General features: G+C 32.8%; 1 protein-coding gene and 4 non-coding genes across 5 annotated transcripts in view; 2 read left to right on the top strand and 3 right to left on the bottom strand.

The window, feature by feature from the left end:
• Positions 1-22,307, bottom strand: part of LOC149411721 (octopamine receptor beta-1R-like) — a 442,719-nt gene that overhangs the window by 92,159 nt on the left and 328,253 nt on the right. The gene's annotated exons all lie outside the window — the stretch shown is intronic.
• On the bottom strand, positions 5,957-6,075 carry LOC149411725 (5S ribosomal RNA). The gene has a single exon (XR_016304844.1). It is a non-coding gene; the product is annotated as a 5S ribosomal RNA (ribosomal RNA).
• LOC149411724 (5S ribosomal RNA) lies at positions 6,399-6,517 on the bottom strand. Its single transcript, XR_016304843.1, has one exon. It is a non-coding gene; the product is annotated as a 5S ribosomal RNA (ribosomal RNA).
• On the top strand, positions 7,188-7,306 carry LOC149411723 (5S ribosomal RNA). The gene has a single exon (XR_016304842.1). It is a non-coding gene; the product is annotated as a 5S ribosomal RNA (ribosomal RNA).
• LOC149411722 (5S ribosomal RNA) lies at positions 7,630-7,748 on the top strand. Its single transcript, XR_016304841.1, has one exon. It is a non-coding gene; the product is annotated as a 5S ribosomal RNA (ribosomal RNA).

Here is a 22,307-nt window from a genome sequence, read left to right as displayed (position 1 = left end):
CATCTCCTCGTCACGGCAACTGACTCAATAAATGTATTATCCTGACTCTTAATAAAAACTACAACAACAACATCCATATCTTACATTGTCTCACTACCAATTCCCAAAAATGATTTTTTATGGCCGGAATTGGATGGTATTGATCTGGACAACGTTTACTTTCAACAAGACGGCGCGGCGCTACGTGCCACACAAGCAACGAAACCATTGATCTTTTACGGGAACATCAAAATAGCACCTCTTATTGGAAAACCCTGTATAATATGTTTTCGAATTACTAGTCCTTTTTACAATAGCGCGAGAATTGCTCGCAGCAGTAGTAACGTTTTTGCAAATACAAATCCCGAGAAAAAGTTCCGCTTGTTTTCAAAATCGAATGTTTTTTTTACGGTATTTAGTTAAACACTTTTACAAATGGACTTAAAATTTACTTAGTGCAGTAAAAAACATGAACAGGCGAGTGAACGTCCGTGTTAGGTACGTATACATTTGCCACAAATTACGGGAAAGGGAACGAATCAACTGCAAGCGGCGTTTCGCGCCATTTGCGGTTCCTTCGTTCCTTTTCCGTAAGTCATAGTTCATTTCGGCAGTTCAGCTCGCGTTTGTATACGTAGCATTACGTGTGTTTAGCGATGTCATACAAAAGCTAGAAACGCGCACTCAGACCCTGCGCAGAAAAGTCCCACAATGGGTTGCGCTGCAAACTTTTACCTTGCTTGTTTATATGTGGAAGGTTCACTCACCGGCAGTCAATTCACAAATGGTGTCACCGTTTATTCAGCTTACACATTACAAGACATGCTGTAATTCTCTGGTTCCAAAATGATTGTCACGTTGTTTGATAAATGGTATCATGTTAGGGCAAGTCTACCTCTGTCCATGATAAAAAACCTATATCACATTATGTCACAAACACGGCGTAAACAAGATAAGTAAAATTATCCATTTATCAATTTTAACGAAATGGCCATTAAAATGAATAATTTGGCTTCTCCGGTTATTGAAATAGTTGTTCTTAATTAACATTAAACTAGCCTTTTTAATTAACAGACAAATCGAGTAACCTCAAAATTAATATTAAACGAAAATTTTCATCATAATAATTCTGAAGTCCAATCTCTAAAAAAAATATATAAATTACTCCTTCGTTCACTACAAGTAAAATAGCACAAAAATTGACAAGATAAATTACAAAATTGACAAGATAAAATACAAAACTCACAAGATAAATTACAAAATTCATAAGATAAATTAAAAAATTAAATTAAAGATAAATTATAAAATTTACTAGATAAATTACAAAATTCACAAGATAAATTACAAAATCGACAAAATAAATTAGAAAATTCACAAGATGAATTACAAAATCACAAGATAAATTACAAAATCGACAAAATAAATTACAAAATTCACAAGATAAATTACAAAATTCACAAGGTAAATTTCAAAATTCATAAGATAAATTACAAATTTCGTCCATTCTTGAATACAAATTTACTCATTAGTTTTTCCTGGCAGTATAAATGCAGATCTGCATGTGGGGGTGAATATTTTTGTTGTGTTGTTTCATATAAATAGATGAAGATTCGTAAAAAAAGTATTTTTTCAATTAACCCCCTCTCCATAGTTTTGTTTGAACCACATTTTGTGTTTGAACTTCATCTTTCCTCCATACCGACAAGATGATTTTTTTTTGGTTTAATTTTTGTTATTTTACAAATTACCATTTAAAATAAAATCGTTCCAGAGTCGAAGATACTCTCAGTATCGCCTTGGTGTAAGACAACCATTCAGAATTGAAAGGTTGCTATCTCCTTCCGCCATCCTCCTGCTTTTTTATCTGAAATCGCACAAGAGTCCCAACTGCTCCCAACCGTTTGGATCCAGTGAGACTATGGCATCCCAAATTAGGGTATGTTGTGAGGCTGAAGGGGAGGAGGAAGGTGGGGAAGTACCTGGCTATTTAGATCTGGTCACCAAACACGGCCTTAGCCATTTGAAGCAAATTTTCAATTCTGAATGGTGGTCTTACACCAGGGCGATACTAAGAGTAACGTGCCGCCAATCTACTATATATTATTTTTACTGAGCAAAGTGTAAAATAATAAAATTAATCAATTTAAATTTACTTGCGTACGCCGGGATTTGAACCCGCTACCTCAAGGCTGCTAACTGGGAGCGTTACCCCTCAACAACGGAGGTCGTCAGAATGTTTACATACCATACATACACACAGCTATACTCCAGCTCTTATTATAATGCTATCGATCAAAACTTATAAATTAATAATAATAGCTCATACATTTCCTGTTCAAATATAAAAATAAAACTCTCTTACAACACAACTACACCACCAGAACAATAACCAACGGTCACTACAAAGTACCTTCACTACAAACCACGTCAGATCAAAGACAATTTTTCTTCCTAGCTCCTAAAATCTTTAACCTTATCCCTGAAAACCTTAAAACCGTGAGTCAACCCCATTCCTTTAAAAAACAAATTACGAAATGGATCCTTACACATGGAATACATTACAACTACAATACCCATTCATTCTACACTCTATCAATTTAATCACCTTTCATACAAAACATAATTAATCCTCATTCCCTAACTTATCGGTATAGTACGTACATAATTAATTAGTGTGATCTATTTACTAATAATTTCTCAAATTTTTCATCTTCTTATAATTCGCTAACTTCTCCATCCTCTTTTTGCAACCCAAACTAGCTATACATCATTTTTCATATTTTTCTTTTTTATATTAAAGTAATGTATAGATTCTATGTCCGCAAACTGTAAAATTCACCCGCCATAACACAGGGTCATCCCTAGCATGGAGGGTGAAATAACAAAAAAAAACACATGTACTCTCTAAATCTAAATCATGTGTCAATAAAATAAATAAAAAACTAAAAAAATATATCATAAAAGTATCTTCCATACATATTTATTCGTAACTGCGCAAAGTGGACGTAAATAGTTATTTTGAATATCCCAAATCATGTTTTTTGTGAATGTAACGTTTGTAACAAGTTTGATTTCCTGAATAAATTTTTCTTTGGTATTTCAATTTCCTGTGAAAGATGTTTAATAAAACATGGTGATTTGGAATACACGAACACGAGTGTGATTGTGCGTAAACGGGGAGCCAAAATTGAAGGTAAATTCGACGTCTATAATATTGTTACGAAATTGGGTGATTTCGTGAAAGATTTCATTTATTATTATATTTGAATGTCTTCAATTTTAAAGTATTCGACATGAATGCAAAGAAAGTGGAAAATAAAGGTTTAGAATGGAAAACAATTGGCAAGAGATGATGGAGTTGGAGACGTCTCGAAATGACCTCTCCCGATTTGGCACGCGATACTCTTTTGAACAACTATATTCTTTCATATAAACCGACCGGTTTCGGAAAAACCGCTCTTTCCTTAGAGCAAAATAACGGTTGTGGCGTGAAAAAAGTGAAGAGTATTGAAAAATATTATCTTAGGGTTCCATTTTCGACATGTTCTCCTTTTCACCGTACTTTTTATCTACTCAAAACCAAACCCAGTCGAGCAATTTACTTGATTTTTCGAAAATATATGTAATTTTACCACTTTATATCTCGGTACATATTAGAGATAGAAGAAAATCGTTCATTCAAAAGTTGTAGAAAATTTTATGTTCCACAAAATTTGTTTGAAAATTTTAGCCAAAATTTCTATTGGGAACTAGATATTTGTGAAAAACTAGATTTTGGCGTGATATTCTGCAATTTTTTTCAAAATGGTGGTGTTAGACAAGGTCGAAAATTTATTAAAAAATTTGAACTACCCAAAAAATTGCGATCGCGGATCTCTAATTGCACTGGCCTATAATGAATAACCACGAAGTTATAACTACAGTAAAAATATCAATTATATCTTATTTTTATAAGCAATAATTGTTCGCCTGAAACACTAATCCACATTGAAAAATCTCCTGATAAAAGATACATGACACCAACGGGAATCGAACCCGTGTCCCTTCGATTTCCGGTCGACAGCTCTGACCACTGAGCTATGGCGGCTTATCTCTTACCCGCGAAATTATTCAATATATGCTAGTGTTTCATTCAACAATTACTGCTTGTTACATTTTTCACCTGAAAACAACCAACTGTAACAAGCAGTAATTGTTGAATGAAACACTAGCATATATTGAATAATTTCGCGGGTAAGAGATAAGCCGCCATAGCTCAGTGGTCAGAGCTGTCGACCGGAAATCGAAGGGACACGGGTTCGATTCCCGTTGGTGTCATGTATCTTTTATCAGGAGATTTTTCAATGTGGATGAGTGTTTCAGGCGAAAAATTATTGCTTATAAAAATAATTGATATCCTTTGTGCTATGCATAAAAAAAAAATTCTTGTCTTAAAAACATTAATTTACCAAAAAAATAATAATTAATTATATCTTAGTACCTTTGTGTAAAATTGTTAAAAAAATACGAATATCCAAAACTTTAATAAAAAAATAATCTAGTCTTACATGTATATTGAGTCGAGGAGTCAAAAGGTAATGAGTTCGACATAAAGGGAATTATCTAAAGTCCCGGGCGTTGCCCAAGCTTGTTTGATACATAACCCTATCTTATCAGTCGGATAACAATCTTTAGAGCACGTGCGTCAGATGAGAATGCTGTCTTAATTCTATCGGTATTTAAATGCAAGATGCTCCGTGAAACTAGCGTCATTGATTCATTCGTCACCGGAGCATAGTCGAGAAACAGCAGACGCTCACGTATTCATGGAGAAAAGATGATTTTGTTAAAAAAATGATAGCATGCCAATTTCCTGATAAAATATTAGTCATTCAGAATATATGGAAAACTGGTGTTCTTTTCCTAATAAATAAGATGACGGAACGCGACAATATCAGTATTTGTATGAATACGTGTTACGCCGTCCTTATTAAAAAAACGTTTTTAATATATATTTTGATATGAACTCTGTCTACAAAAAAAAAGTCTACAGTCCCGTTTTTAACACGATTTTTTTAAAATAAATTAAAAAAATAATTGCATCAGTAAATTTTTTAGTGTGGCATTATTTACCAAATGAGAACGGGTCGTTTCTACGACTGCTTATGTTCAACACAACGTGAATCTCTTCAAGACCCTTGTTCACTCCTTCCTCTTCTCAAAAAGACCCTCCACACAGCATTCCCAAAGAAAAGATGGGCTCTGAGCAAAATGCAAAAATATTTTTCTCAAAGTTAACCTTTTTGAAGTGAAACTTCTTTACCCGCGTCATGCAATTTCGTGGACCGGAGTAAAACCAACTTATGACCGAAACGAAAATGCGGGACCGATTAAAGTTCATTTGATCTAGTGAAAGTTTTGAAGTAAGATATAAATGTTTTTTAGGTAATATCGACAACTGGCGTTGGTGGTGTAATGGTCAGCATACTTGCATTCCAAGCAGTTGATCCGAGTTCGATTCTCGGCCATCGCATATTAATTTTTTTTTTTGGTTGAATGTTAATTTTATTGTTTGTAGTCATTGTTCTTTGAAATTTTTAAATTTTTAATCCATTGTAATTTTAAACATTATTTATTTTTCATATTATTTTTTTCGTCATTTAAATTATATTTTGTACTGGGGTGACATCTATCGGCAGAATATTTTTTAATTTTAAATTATATAGTTTATGGGGGTGACATCTATCGGCAGAATATAAATATATATTTTTTAATCTATTTAATTATATTGATTACGGGGGTGACATCTATCGGCAGAATCTTTTAATGTTTTTTGTTTTTAACGCCTTTTTTTTTTTCAATGGTTGACCATAATATCAATCCACTAAGTAATATTTTAGGCCTGTAGCATACTTGAAAAGTTAAAGAATTTTATGATATTATTAATGATAGTAACGATAAAAAAATAAAAAAAAACATGAAATTACCATAAAAAATGGGCCAACGGCACGCGGTGTTCCCAAGCGGTCACCCATCCAAGTACTGACCGCGCCCAATGTTGCTTAACTTCGGTGATCGGACGAGAACCGGTGTGTTCAACATGGTATGGTCGTTGGCAAACGCTAAACAATATTAATTTCTACTCTACCTGCCAATAAATATATGAAAATTAGTATAAAAAAGCCCTAATAATACTGAAAACATTAGCAAGGTGTGTGCGACGTTGATAAAAATAATCATTACATACGCGCTTGAAAAAGATCGTAATTACATCCATAATTTTGAAGGAATTTTTTTTTTCAATGGTTGACCATAATATCAATCCACTAAGTAATATTTTAGGCCTGTAGCATACTTGAAAAGTTAAAGAATTTTATGATATTATTAATGATAGTAACGATAAAAAAATAAAAAAAAACATGAAATTACCATAAAAAATGGGCCAACGGCACGCGGTGTTCCCAAGCGGTCACCCATCCAAGTACTGACCGCGCCCAATGTTGCTTAACTTCGGTGATCGGACGAGAACCGGTGTGTTCAACATGGTATGGTCGTTGGCAAACGCTAAACAATATTAATTTCTACTCTACCTGCCAATAAATATATGAAAATTAGTATAAAAAAGCCCTAATAATACTGAAAACATTAGCAAGGTGTATGCGACGTTGATAAAAATAATCATTACATACGCGCTTGAAAAAGATCGTAATTACATCCATAACTTTGCAGGAATTTTTTGAAGTGAAACTTCTTTACGCGCGTCATGCAATTTCGAGGACCGGAGTAAAACCGACTCATGACCGTGACGAAAAAACGGGATCATTTCGCTATAGGAGCCTAGCTAATATTATATACCTAGTTTAACTCACTCTCCTAACTCATCTTCGCTGTCTACAGGCAGAGCGCACGACTGTGGTCGTGAAGAACCGAGGTTCGATCCCCGCTTTAACTAATTTTTTTTTTCTTTTTTTATAACTTTTAATTTTTTTTATCACATGCTACTTATAAATATGTCAATAGACAGAAAAAAAGAGAGAATGAAATGAAAAGAGAGAGAGAGAAGAATACTAGAAGTTTCACTTCTGTCTTGCGTAGGCTTGACACACCCATTTTTTTTTATCAACGTCGCATACACCTTGCTAATGTTTTCAGTATTATTAGGGCTTTTTTATACTAATTTTCATATATTTATTGGCAGGTAGAGTAGAAATTAATATTGTTTAGCGTTTGCCAACGACCATACCATGTTGAACACACCGGTTCTCGTCCGATCACCGAAGTTAAGCAACATTGGGCGCGGTCAGTACTTGGATGGGTGACCGCTTGGGAACACCGCGTGCCGTTGGCCCATTTTTTATGGTAATTTCATGTTTTTTTTTATTTTTTTATCGTTACTATCATTAATAATATCATAAAATTCTTTAACTTTTCAAGTATGCTACAGGCCTAAAATATTACTTAGTGGATTGATATTATGGTCAACCATTGAAAAAAAAAATTCCTTCAAAATTATGGATGTAATTACGATCTTTTTCAAGCGCGTATGTAATGATTATTTTTATCAACGTCGCACACACCTTGCTAATGTTTTCAGTATTATTAGGGCTTTTTTATACTAATTTTCATATATTTATTGGCAGGTAGAATAGAAATTAATATTGTTTAGCGTTTGCCAACGACCATACCATGTTGAACACACCGGTTCTCGTCCGATCACCGAAGTTAAGCAACATTGGGCGCGGTCAGTACTTGGATGGGTGACCGCTTGGGAACACCGCGTGCCGTTGGCCCATTTTTTATGGTAATTTTATGTTTTTTTTTATTTTTTTATCGTTAACATCATAAACAATCTTATATCATTCTTTAACTTTTCAAGTATGCTACAGGCCTAAAATATTACTTAGTGGATTGATATTATGGTCAACCATTGAAAAAAAAAAAGGCGTTAAAAACAAAAAACATTAAAAGATTCTGCCGATAGATGTCACCCCCGTAATCAATATAATTAAATAGATTAAAAAATATATATTTATATTCTGCCGATAGATGTCACCCCCATAAACTATATAATTTAAAATTAAAAAATATTCTGCCGATAGATGTCACCCCAGTACAAAATATAATTTAAATGACGAAAAAAATAATATGAAAAATAAATAATGTTTAAAATTACAATGGATTAAAAATTTAAAAATTTCAAAGAACAATGACTACAAACAATAAAATTAACATTCAACCAAAAAAAAAAATTAATATGCGATGGCCGAGAATCGAACTCGGATCAACTGCTTGGAATGCAAGTATGCTGACCATTACACCACCAACGCCAGTTGTCGATATTACCTAAAAAACATTTATATCTTACTTCAAAACTTTCACTAGATCAAATGAACTTTAATCGGTCCCGCATTTTCGTTTCGGTCATAAGTTGGTTTTACTCCGGTCCACGAAATTGCATGACGCGGGTAAAGAAGTTTCACTTCAATAATCATTACATACGCGCTTGAAAAAGATCGTAATTACATCCATAACTTTGCAGGAATTTTTTGAAGTGAAACTTCTTTACGCGCGTCATGCAATTTCGAGGACCGGAGTAAAACCGACTCATGACCGTGACGAAAAAACGGGATCATTTCGCTATAGGAGCCTAGCTAATATTATATACCTAGTTTAACTCACTCTCCTAACTCATCTTCGCTGTCTACAGGCAGAGCGCACGACTGTGGTCGTGAAGAACCGAGGTTCGATCCCCGCTTTAACTAATTTTTTTTTTCTTTTTTTATAACTTTTAATTTTTTTTATCACATGCTACTTATAAATATGTCAATAGACAGAAAAAAAGAGAGAATGAAATGAAAAGAGAGAGAGAGAAGAATACTAGAAGTTTCACTTCTGTCTTGCGTAGGCTTGACACACCCATTTTTTTACGTTCAAAGAATTTATATTTTTGGCAATGTAAATGATGTTTATTGTATACGTCGGTAACTCCATTATACGTTAGGAGACGTGATTTAACTGGTGTCGCCACATTTTCTCACGAATTTACATGTTTTCCTTATGACATCGTGGCGTGTCTAAAACAGCGGTGAAAAGATAGAGAAAAATGTTTTTTTCTCAGAATCTACTTAGTCCGCCCTTTGGGGAGTTGGCAGTGATCAAATTTATTTGAATTGTTTAATAATTTTGAATAAGTTAGTAACTTGACGTCATTTATTTCTGTTTATAATAACACGTTCAAATAATACTCTGTTTATTATATTTGATACTAACGTAATAAGTACGTGTGTAACTTTTCTAAATTGACAATAATAATATTTGGATGATTTATCTATCTTATTACTAACTACAGGATTTTCCAATAAGAGTTGTTATTTTGATATTCAATCGTAAAAGATCAATGGTTTCGTTGCTTGTGTGGCACGTAGCGCCGTCTTGTTGAAAGTAAACGTTGTCCAGATCAATACCATCCGATTACGGCCATAAAAAATCAATAATTATCTCTCGATAGCGCAATCCATTCACCGTCACTGTTGCTCCAGCCTCATTTTCGAAAAAGTAAGGTCCAATGTCTCCGCCGGACCATAAACCGGACCAAACAGTCACACGTTGAGGATAAAAAGGATTTTCAACAATAACTCTTGGGTTTTCCGAGCCCCAGATGCGACAATTTTGCTTGGTGACGTAGCCACCGAGGTGGAAATGGGCTTCATCACTCAAGATGATTTGCATTTGATTCACTCAAGTGAATTTTAATAATTTTAATGCATTGTTGAAGCGTGTATCGTTCCATTTTTACTAATGGCGTAGTTTCTACTTGTCAAATATTAAAAAAATGACAGCTTCAAAAGTAACATCTACCGAAATAGCAGGCTATTTAAAATAACACCTCTTATTAGAAAACCCTGTATAAACTAGTCAAAATATTATCAATTTATGAACACCAAAACAAAGCCATGTGTACAATACATTTGATAGATGAACGTGATGCTAGAATGTACATTTGTTATTATTCTTGTTTATTTACATTTTATACAGGCAGGTAATATACAGTGCCATACTTACCTGGTAGGTCACTTAAGATTAACACTGTTTATTGTTTATTAGAGAAATGTAGATACGGTTAATTAGAACTTATGTATGTGTTAAAAAGATTAACAAAAAAAAAATTAACCCCGTGACAACCAAAGTTTGTTATACCATAATATATCTATTTAAAAACGTCTTTTTTTTTGGTTTGTTCGAGGATTCTATCTTCTTTCACAGGGACCGGGGTCAACCACGCTACCAAACTTGTCAGATGCCGATCGGGTAGGACTGACATTTAATGAGTACAATAACGGCCGTAATGTCATCCGATTTCAGATAAATACATCTATGTCCCAGGCAGTGGCGGCTCGACATCACATCAACAACAGCAACATCAATAATGCCATTTTTGTAATATTATTAATGTCACTGGTACCAGGTGTGTGTACGCGATTGCCACCAAAAGTAAATATAATGCATTGACATCGACAAGTAGTCTTTCGGCCGAGTTTCAGCTCAATTGTATGTCGGGAAGTGTGTAAATTTACGCTTCCAATATTTGTACCTTGGAAGCGTGAATTTAATTAATTAATTAATTCATCAAAAAAAAGTATTTAAAAAAGAATATGTTCGAACAGCTTTCAACAAAAATGAATTATTTCCCATATACCTGGAAAATAATCGCACTAAAACGTTAAATATGTAAAATTTTTAGTGTAAAATGAATTTCTGTTTTCATATTTCAATTTCAATTTTTCACAGTAAACTAGAGTGACGTGATTTTCCGAAGTGATTTGTTTTGGGTTACAATAAAAAGACAAAGTGGAAAGCAACCCACTCGGGCAAAAATGGTGACATTGAGTTTGGTCATGAATTATTTCTCTCGAAACCGGAATGATGGGACTACTGACCACATTCATCCCCTAACAATTTCTACATTGTATTGTAACAAGTACAGCTTCAGCACTCGTCCTTATTTTTAATGAACGCGAAAAGAACACTTTCAAGCGATGAGCATTCATTTTCTGTATTTATTTCGGAATGTGGGAAGGTTAGTCCAATCCCAAACATCCCATAGGGAACTTATATAATAAATGTCATGATATACTAAACATTTGTACCAATAGTTATGTCAAACATTACCTACATCAAATCTTTCTGTGTAAATAAACATGTAAAATCTACAATAATTTTTTAAATCTTCAATATCCGAGTTCTTTACCGGTTGTTTACCTATATTATATATAGGTCACCTACGACAGGTGAAACTGAAATAAAATTTTTAATAAATCAAAAATTTGTCGCATTTAATTAAATATCTTCACAACAGTCATATACGATTCTTAATTATAAAGTTTTTTAATATTAGCGCGCTCCGTCCAACAATCGTATTTACATATATTAATCTCAAATATTTATATATATTGATAAGTCTGAATGATTTTTGCCAGTCGCTAAACAAGTGACGGAATATTTTAAGTGTCCTGTGGTCCTGACCCACGGCGTATTCTTGACTTGATTCGACTTGTCACTTTATTATCTTATATTATATCTACCATATGTCTTTGCTTTCATGTACCTTTGTCTACTCCTGTATTTTTCATTTTACTTTATTCGTGTTATTATTTTGTAATTTGGACGATGTCCGTTAATAAATAAATAAATCTCCCTTTCAAACAATTTATTGTAATCTTCTACTTCCTTTTGAACGTTTACTACAGAGCCTTAAAGGATGCTTAAAAAAGCTAGATAATAACCAACCCTTATCCTGTATATGCCGACCAGTTAAAAAAAATACTTTTTCAGAAACCAATTTTAGTTCATCGTCGATAAAATCATTATATTTTCTCAATGACGTGAGAAATGACATCTGAATCTCGAATTCCTAACTCCATTCCCCAAAATCCCTACCGCACACAAGCTGAGGGCGCCGGAGAGGGGGAGGGTGAAGGATTAAAGGATTGGAAGGGGGGATTAGTTGGTGTAAAAGGTTTTCAATGGGAACACCGTGTTACTTGTTTGGAAATGGCCATCACAATGAGGAGAGTATAAAGTCCCCACTTAGGAAGATTATGTGTGTTTACGTCCCGAAAAGACCAAGAGAAAAGTTTATACCCCGATAAAGTTATATTATCAAAAACATTAATTCCAGTTGCGTGTATGTAACTTCACAATATTTATTTGACGTTGTGTAGTTTAATTTGTAGAACTCCATTATATTTTTTGATTTTTCTTTATATATTCGATAACACTAATATAAAATTAACAAAACAACAGTTTAATTAAAAACAAGTTCTGCAGTGTGGTTATTAATACGCGTGACAACTGTTTCGCCTTCTGAAGGCATTATCAAACTGTGGTAAAGTCACTTACATCTGAAATATTTTTATACATTAAACACATCGTCTGGTAATGACTTCACAACTTATGCCCCTTAGTAAACGTTCAAAGATGGTTTGAAACGGAGATATGTAAATACAAATGTTAGAGGGAGCGCGCTAATATTAAAAAAACGATAATCATTAAGGCGATGCACTACGTCGTGTAATATATTAAATTGAGCCGCTATCAATAACAACCCTTACGTAGATGGCGATAAGGTTTAAATTCCCGCTTAACACCATCCGCCTGATTTGATTTATGCAAGAAAAATACATGGCCAAAAAGTGCCTTTTATTTTATTTTGTGGATGTTCAGGCATAAATATAAAAAAAAATTTCGATCATTTTATAAATAACTTAATTTTCCACATTATACAATAAAATTATAACCGAAAATGGGTTCGTAAGTAGGAGATTTTGAACTTTAAAGCAGTTTTCATAGGCTCTTACATTATTTTTTTCTGGGCTTATAAAAATACTTATCTAAAAATACTCAATTATATCAAATGCCAAGATGTATTCTACTCTCAGTATTTAATTAAAGCATCTGAAACATTTCTAGGCGACCAAATTTTCAAACCAAAAACACATGATTTTGCATTACTACGTATGGCATCGCCTTAAGCGAAAATGGTGAAAATATTTAATAAAACACGACCCGTTTGAACTAGTTTAAAAATATCTCGATAAATACTTATGTTGCATTCAAAGATACAGTGTGAATTTTTTCATGCCTATAACTTTTAAAATAAATAAAAAATAGTATTTTAAATAATTTTCGGAACTTACATTGCCTTTTTTCTGTCGAGGGAATTTCATATAATTAACATTTCGACATAACAAATGTACAGATATTATCTTCATAAAAAAAGTTTTTTTTAACTTAAAAAAATAAAGAGTTAACGAGAAACTTGCTATAAATTGGTAGAAATTTGGTATGCGGGGCTTAAATACAGGGTGTTCAAGGGTTAAGGGCGCTGGTAGAAGTAAAAAAAATCCTATTTTCACATACAAAAATATTTTATTTTATAAAGAAAATTTATTTTCCTATACAGACAATTCTACTTATTTACCTGAAAACTATCATAAAACATTAAAATTTAACATAAAAAGGCATTCATCATAGACATATGAATATTAGTAGACCTGCCCTAAGTGATTAAAAGCGTATTATCCCCACTCCCCATACCGGTTCCATTGGAGCCGGCTGTGCTCGCGTATGGCCTCAAGTGAAATTTGAAAACGTGACGTCATCATTCTTTTGCGAACTATGGTCGAGGCATAATCGGTTCATTTTACGTAATAACACGACAAAATGTTGACTTGTGCTATGAAAACTTGTAAAAATAGATGTGAAAAAGAGAATAAACCCAATTGTCGTATTACATTCCATATATAAGCATTATTTTACTTTATTTTAAGCATATTCACATCGTATAATATAGATCAGTTGTAGAAACATAATATACTATCACATCGAGAAACGTCTGGACGCGAAACACAAAGCTGGTTGGTTGCTGGGAAGTAAATTATGAACATTTATAAAAGTGTCTTAACTAAATACTTAAACGAAATATTCGACTCTGAAAATAGAACCGAATTTTTTTGCCGAATTTGGACTTCGCAAATTAGTTCATAACGTGGCGAGTAATTTGCGCTCCCATGTAAAAATGTCTATTCATTCAAAAGCAGATTTTACTTTTAAGAAGTAAATGGTGATATTATAATGCGAGATGCCTATTTACTGTCAGATTGATTTATTGACGAATCACAGTCAGCCTTACTCCCATTCGTTCTTCAACAGTTGATTTTACCCCTCGCCATTATCTTCTCGTCTATTAATTCCTATGTCTGTGACATTCATATTTTTTAGTTCTACAATCATGTAGAATGAAAAGCCTCGAAGTTAACGCACTTTATCCCTGGACATCCTGTATATTAAATACATCAACTGTTAGTTGCTTCATAGTTTGATAATGCCTTCAGAGGGCGAAACAAGTTCAACCGTGCGATTATTATTATGCGTGATAGCTATTTCGCCCTCTGAAGGTATTTTAAACTGTCGTGAAGCCAGTTATGATTTGAGATTTACACGGCCAAAAGTATCATAGTGATTTGTTTTTAGGGTATCGTTAATGATGATTACATATCTGCCCTGATGATGGACGCTGCAATGCTGTCCGAAACGATGACTATAGAAGGAGGTATCGAAACACGGCATAGTACCCCAAAAAGAAATCACTTTGTGGTGAAGCCACTAACAGATAATATATTTATATCATTTTTATGTACTACTTATAATTTAAATAAATAGATTTAATTTTAATTACCTACGCCAGTATCGATTTCCGAGTACATATTGGAAAACATTAATGGATATTTTCGCTTTAAAGTTTGCACCAATCATTGTTTAAATTTGAATAGAGGCCGTTAAAATAAGGTGTTTCTTAATTAATAATTTACATTAATATTATTATTTTTATGTTCTATAACAGTTTGATAATGTCTTCAGACGGCGAAACAGCTGTCACGCGTAAAAATAACTACACAGCTGAAGTTGTTTATAATTTTTTTGAAAATTTTATGTAGAGTATAGAAAAGGAAAATGAACTTTGGTTCAATTAACTCTTCGATTAGGTTTTGCTTTGAATTCAAAATAAAATACCTGTGCGCATTCAAAATGTTGCGTAAAATTTAACGGTAGTCCAATAAGCCATTGGAAGAATTGACGGAAAAACTGGACTCCATACACTTGGCTCAAGATTCATCTTTGTTCGAAACCTTAATATATCAATACGAATAGATTAGATTTATAAAATTTTATGAAAATAAATTACATAGTAAATTTACCATAATTGATGCAGCCTGAATTTTTTCCATGTATATACTTATATAAGCTAGACTAAATACTGTCGTAATTGTGATGGTGGGTTTTTTAAATTTATTTATTTATCTACAGTTTGTGTCAGTCGAGGTTTCACCACCTGTGAGTTACGTTAATCTTAATATTAATGTTAATTACCACTACCGGCTGCGCCAATGTTATTTGAAGAGCAGAGTAATTAAATGTATTCGACATGACAATGTTTTATTTGAATACACGACATCAGTGACAATCAACAGAAGACATAACCACTCTTAAATACTGGTTTGACATGAACTTACTATCTCTAAATAGTGAAAAAACTCACGTTATACCATTTGCAATAAAATAAAATGACGTTCCACAAAATTTTGAGATAAATTATACATGACAATTTAAAAAAACACAATAAAAAACTGTACAATAAACTGTTCCACATCGAAAATTTCAAATAAAATTATTAATAATAGACAAAAACTTCAACTGGAAAGATCAAATCAACCAAACCGTCAACAAAATGAGAAAATTAATTTATATATTTTTGAAAATTCAAAATTTTCTCTCATTGGAAATTCATCAGTCTACCACGCTTTGGTATAATCAAATCTCCAATACGCTGTATTCAGCTGGGGAGCTGCATGCATACAAAATGATGACCAACGTATAATCCAGAATCCCAGAATCAAAGAATTGCTTAATGTTTAAAGGATTAAGGATGCATGATGATTTTTATTTTATTTTTATTTATTTTATATTATAGAAACAAACATACACGAGTAACAGAGATGAAACAATTAACAGAAATTAGATATTTCGTGTTGGGTGCTTCATGATATGTATTTTTGTAATGTCTGCGAAGTGGTATATTTATTCCTTAATTGACGTGTGTGAGTTTGTGTTTATGTATATGATATACAATGAACAGTTTAAATCATTGACATGATGCCACGTTTGAATTTAGGCAGTCAGACAGAGAAAATGTAAATGTTTGAGTGTAGACTAATATTATTTAGAGCCTTATTATTTAAATGTATGAAAGTCTGAAGAATGAATTATTTAATAAAAAAATGTAACGTTTATTATTTTATAAATAACGAAATGTAACCATGTTAATATTAGTTTATGTACATAACATGTTATATGTACTAACTCAATATACAATAAAAATAAAATAAAAGTGGAGAGCAGGGGATATAAAAGCGGCAAAGTGAGCAGAAGCCATCATCTATTATATTATCCTTAGACTGTTGGGTCTCACTCAAATACTGTCAACTAAGTTAACTGACAAGTTAAATATCATATAATTGAAATGACAACAAAACAGTAATTTAGTTGATGGGTGGCGTAGACCGCGGTGAGCGTCTTGAAAATGGTGAATTATTAGTATCAAGACGAACGCAGCTGGGGTATTTCAAACGGAAATAATAATTACACGATAATTGTAGGAAAATGAGTGATGTTGTCAAAAGTGCTAATCTATTGATGGGAAGTCTCGATTACATAATTGTAGTCACAGTTGATTTCATATACTAATTTATTTTGATCGTAGGTAGTGCATTGTGCAGGCGTAAAGTTTTCAAGTAAAAATGAAACGAAAATGAAATTTTGTTAAAAAACGAACGAATTGTTCAAGCATCGAATATTACTACCGTAAAAAGCTCTCAGCGAAAACTGTCGTAGCTCCTTCGAAACATTTCTTATCACAATATCTCTTTTAAACAAAGTTTTTTTACATTACTTTACAAAACTTTTCTCAACGTGAAAAATACTATATCTTTTACCAGTTCATTGATTCCTCGGCAAACCGAGTTCCAAACTTTGTATCGGGAAAATTAAAGCGAGACTTCTGCCAAAACACAACTGTAGAATGTGGATTTGTGGAACTCGGTCTAAAAAAGGTTGCCCTTTAGCGAGTCTAAGTATATTTGGAATATTCGAAAGGGTTGTGGAATCTAATATGTTCCTCGATGCGTCCAACTTTGAAAATAGCCTAAATCAAGTTGTATGGCCGGTGAAACAAATGTGGGAATTCCATCTGAAGCTACGTATTATAAGAAAATCGGATAGTTTTGAAATAACTATTCAAACAAAAATATTTTTTCATGGAAGTGTTATTGTATATACTTTGGAGGTATATATATATATACATCTTTTACGTCATTTGCAGTGTGATGTTTGTGTGTGTGTGTGTGTGTGTGTGAAAGAGATAGCGTGCAAGTAAGAAGGAATGCTTTCATAATATCTGACTGAGTATTGTTATCATAATTACTGTTCAGTTCAGGATTGTTATAAACAGAAGCGGCGCCATCTGTTATTTTCAAAAAGAACCGTTGAAGTTTTCAAACGGCATCTTTGATGAGAAAATTTCAAAATGAAAATTTACAAAACTTGGAATAACAAAAGTTTTCGACCCATTTTCCAACAAATTTTTCGAGCGAATTTTTCCAATTTTCTCTGAAGAGTTTTATCGGTAGTGAGCTAGTGAAACATTGTGAGACTGCAAAAAAGGGGTAGGGAGGAAAATGAGAAGAAGTTAGAGGAAGGTTGGGCCAAACCTGGCTGTTAAAATATTATTTCAAGTCGTGGTCTTTCACCAGGGCGTTACTAAGAGCATTCACCTTTTGAAAGATAGTCATGGGCTTTCGTTAAATGAGTTAGTGGAATGAGATTTAATTATTTATAATAGTAATGTGCTCAATCTAAAAAACAAAATTGTTCCATTTAATTAAAATTCTAAGAATTTCATTCACGTAGTTAATTAATCTAAGCAAGCCAGAGAAATCTTATTAAGGCACTTGAAGTAAAGCACCACGGTGAATTAATTTCGACTCCTTTCAATATCATTTCATCTCCATCAAAATTCACTCCGCAAATCCATCAACCAACCGCAAAAAATAATTTGTTGTGTATTTAAAAAAAATTTCAAAGCTTGAGTGAATGGAACTAGTTAGCCCTACCGTTTTTGCTTACCTAAACTCATTGTGACGGTCTTCGTTGTCGAGGACTAAGGCTCTCGACTAGCAATTCGAAAGTCGCAATGTAATCAATTTGTTTTATTTTTCATTTTATTGATTTTTTATTAATTATTTAAATTGATATTTCAGGCTACAAATTATTGCTTAAAATATTTTTTTATCCTTTGTGCATTGCATAAAAACCTTGTCTTATAAACATTAGTTTGTCATTAAAAAATATGAATAAAAGACAAGTCAAAATATTTCACCAACAAATGTAGATATAATATGTCTCAACGCCATCTAGTGGAAAATTTAGCACTAACAAAGCCTTTCCTACAAAAATAAAGTTGGTTGTTTATAGGTGATATAATAAGCAGTACCTAATTGTCGAGTACTAGCACATATTGAATTATTTAGTGTGTTGGAAATAAGCCGACTTAGCTCAGTGGTCCAAAGCTCCAGATCGGACATCAGAAGATGCGGGTTCAAATCCCGTCGGCGCCATTTATTTTTGCTCGGGAGATATTTTCTATTTGTATTGATATTCAGGCGACTAATTATTGCTTATAATAATTAATTACATTTCTGTTACATGTGAACATGGTTTTATCGGGGATATTTATTTATTCATTTAGATTTACACACAGTTCAATATGATACAAGATATAATTAAAATATTTTTAGTGATTATTGTACCTTATCAGGTCGAAATTATTGGTTCCTAACTAGGCAAATGGCCCATTCCAAGGAACCATCAAAAGATACTTTATTAATTTTTTTTTAGTTATTTATCACCACGATAAAATTTGGGATCGTACACATATGTATGTTATGTATGAGTAAAGTTATATGTTCATGCTTGTATCAGTAAGTCTTATAATTAGTAAAATTAAGGATCGTACATATATGTGTGTGATGTATGAGTAAAGTAATATGTTCATGTTTGTATCAGTAAATGTGACGTATTGTAATAAGTTGAGTATTTAAGCGATAGATAGCGCTAGTCATAAAGCTTGAGCTTGAGTGTAAGAATTACTTGTGAGATGCGTTTGACAGGGAATAAGCTTCTCAAACCAGAGAATTACCAACTCTCGGGTAATGAACAATGTAGATAAATCCAGACCTATTATTTGTAACGTAAATAAACACAAATATAAGTAGAACCTTTTACTTTTTAATAAAGAGTTCCCAACACTTAAATTTGCAAAGTAAGGCAGATATAACAATAAGTCTTATGATTAGTAAAAATAGGGATCTTTCACATATGTATGTGTGTGATGAATCAGTAAAGTAATATGGTCATGCTTGTATCAGTGAGTCTTATAATTAGTAAAAATAGGGATCGTACATAAATGTGTGTGATGTATGCGTAAAATAACATATGCAAGCATGTATCAGTAAGTCTGATAAATAGAGAAAATTGGGATCCTCCGTATTTGTGTGTGATGTATGAGTAAATTAATATGTGTATCTTTGTATTAGTAAGTCATAGCATGAGAAGGATATTTTCAGAGGTAACGTTTATAGCTTGCGATGCTGTGGTTTAGCATGTGTAGACTAGTCCCGCTTTTACCAATTCGTAAGCTAGTTTCTTTTCGATAGCTAGATATAGTATGGGTTTTGATGATGTTAAATGTTCCGACACAGACTGGTGTACGTGGTCTGGATAGGCCTATAGAGCTCGTGTTGAAGTTGTCTTCCTTAGAAACAGCATTCAAATTGTAACTTTTTACACAGCTTAAAAAATAATCTTAAAAGTGTACGTGTTTGATTTTCTTACCACGAGCCATAAAGCTGACACAGCTGATAAAACATCACACCTAAAAAGCACAATTCCTGCAGCGAAAACAGCTTTCGCACAACGACAGTTCGTATACCACTTCAATAATGAATAATAATGAAATCACTCAGCATTGGTACCAGGATATCGAAAACTGATGATCTTTATACCATATGTGTTCCGAACTGGTTATTAAATTTATAAAGGAAAGGAATTATTTCCAAGAAATCTTCTCATAATTAGAAAAAAAAAATCTTTATTTTTCATTTTTTTGTTATATTTTTAAAATCCAATTTTTTTCTTTTTCTAATCTACATCTACAGTGTTTGCTTCCTTCGATAAAAAACAATAACTTATTTTTTAATGAAGATATTTTTAAATATATATACCGCACAAGTCCCAACTACTCCCAATAGCATCCCCAATTGGGGTATGCTGTGAGGTTGAAGGTAGTGGAGAGGTGAAGGAGATGGGAAGTGGATGGTGAATATTTACCTGGCTATTTAGATCTGGTCACCAAATATATACCGGTATACTATACATTATTTTAAATTAAATTAACTTGCGCATGCCGGGATTTGAACCCACGACCTTCGAATTGCTAGTCGAGCCTTACCTTTCCACCACAGAGAGAATAAAGAAAGTAATATTATTAAAAATAAAAATTCCAGAAGACATTTAGTCTATAGTCTATTTCTAATAGGAAATTAGGAAAAATGTCAATAGAAATTTAAATATTATTAATAATCAAACTAATTTTGTGAATAACCCTGTCTTAAACATATTTTCATTGTATTTTTTGTCTTTGATCTTCTAAGCACCTCCCCTTTCCCCTTTCCACCTCTCACCCCTCCCCTCAACCCCCCCCCCCAAACTACTTCCTTTTCTACCCACACCCGTCTCTATATACTTGAAAATTTAGTTTTTAGTACATTAATTGTCCTGATGAAGAGAACATCGTTCTCGAAACATGTTAACTTTATATAAAAAAAAGATTATCGTGGTAAAAACAAAGTGTTTTAATTATTTTATTAATAAAATGGTGCCACAAAGTGAAATTGCAAAATTTGAAGAAAAAATAATTTTTCCCGACATTTTAATTTATATCATTTCATGGTCGACAAAATTTTAGCGCCACTTTAATCAATAAAATTTGAGTGATTTGTATTTTTGTGTAACGAATGAAAAATAATATCACGGGCGATGTGTCAGGGCTGTAAGGAGTTAGGTATTATTGGCGCCTTGCAAATTCTGCACGGTGAAACCTTACTGATATGATGTATTGTTAATTAATTTAATTTCTTGTCAAATTTTTCGTTTTCCTGTTAAAATAGAGACTGGATACCTATAACGAATGAATTAAAGTCGGAACACGTGTTCTTAAATATAATAAGAATTTTTGGTAGGTATCTCTTTTTGTATGGGAAAAATAAGTTGGAATTTCGGAAAAAGTTATTTTTAATTGTTACTCCTACCATGTAGTATCACCTCATGAAGTTGTGCACGGTTACCCCTGGACACCCTGTATATATCAAATAATAGATAGATTTTCCATGTTTTTTAATCATTTTCAATCGTCTAGATTAATGCCGAGTACACAAGAGAACGATACAATCTTGTCCTGTCCCATCTCCGTGAACAGCCTCGACCACGCAGAACAGGACAATGGGGCAATACAACAATTCTTCCGTAGTTAAAACGCGAAACGCTGCGAAATGGATACACGCAGACGAACGTGCTTTACGAGTGAGCTCGTGAACAAATATTATTTATTTTATACCAAGATGTATTGGAATTGTTGGAAGACGAACTAAATACAAAAAATACAGTGTGTGGCAAGTGAAACTTTTAATATTCTTCTCTCTCTCTTTTCATTTCATTCTCTCTTTTTTTCTGTCTTACGTTAGTTTGAAGATTATAGGTCAAATAATTCAAAGACGAAGCATAGATTTTCTCTTTTTAATATTTTCTTATACATGAATGAATTTCGATACAAGTACAGTTCCAAAAATTTTCAATTTATTTACAGTTATGCAATACTATTTACAATTAATAAATATTACATACACAACAATTTTACAATTAAAAATTTCGATTGCGATTTACCAATCATGTGACATTTTCATTGTCACTTTCACGGATATTATTTCCTAATGTCGTGATAATTGGGTGATGGTAACTAAAGTGCGAAATATATACATTAGCACTCAAATCCTTAATGAATCGTGCAAAAACTGCATCGATTGTTGTCCCCCGTCTAGTTGTACTAATGTTCCTATCATTAACCATATCCAAATTAAGGGTGTTTTTGAAAAAGTTCAACACTCTACAGATTCATTCTT

This window comes from Hesperophylax consimilis, chromosome 25, assembly GCF_061612785.1.
Source record: "Hesperophylax consimilis isolate HC1 chromosome 25, BYU_Hcon_1.0, whole genome shotgun sequence".
Classification (NCBI taxonomy): Eukaryota; Metazoa; Arthropoda; class Insecta; order Trichoptera; family Limnephilidae; genus Hesperophylax; species Hesperophylax consimilis.
This window is presented reverse-complemented; position numbering and strand designations above follow the sequence as displayed.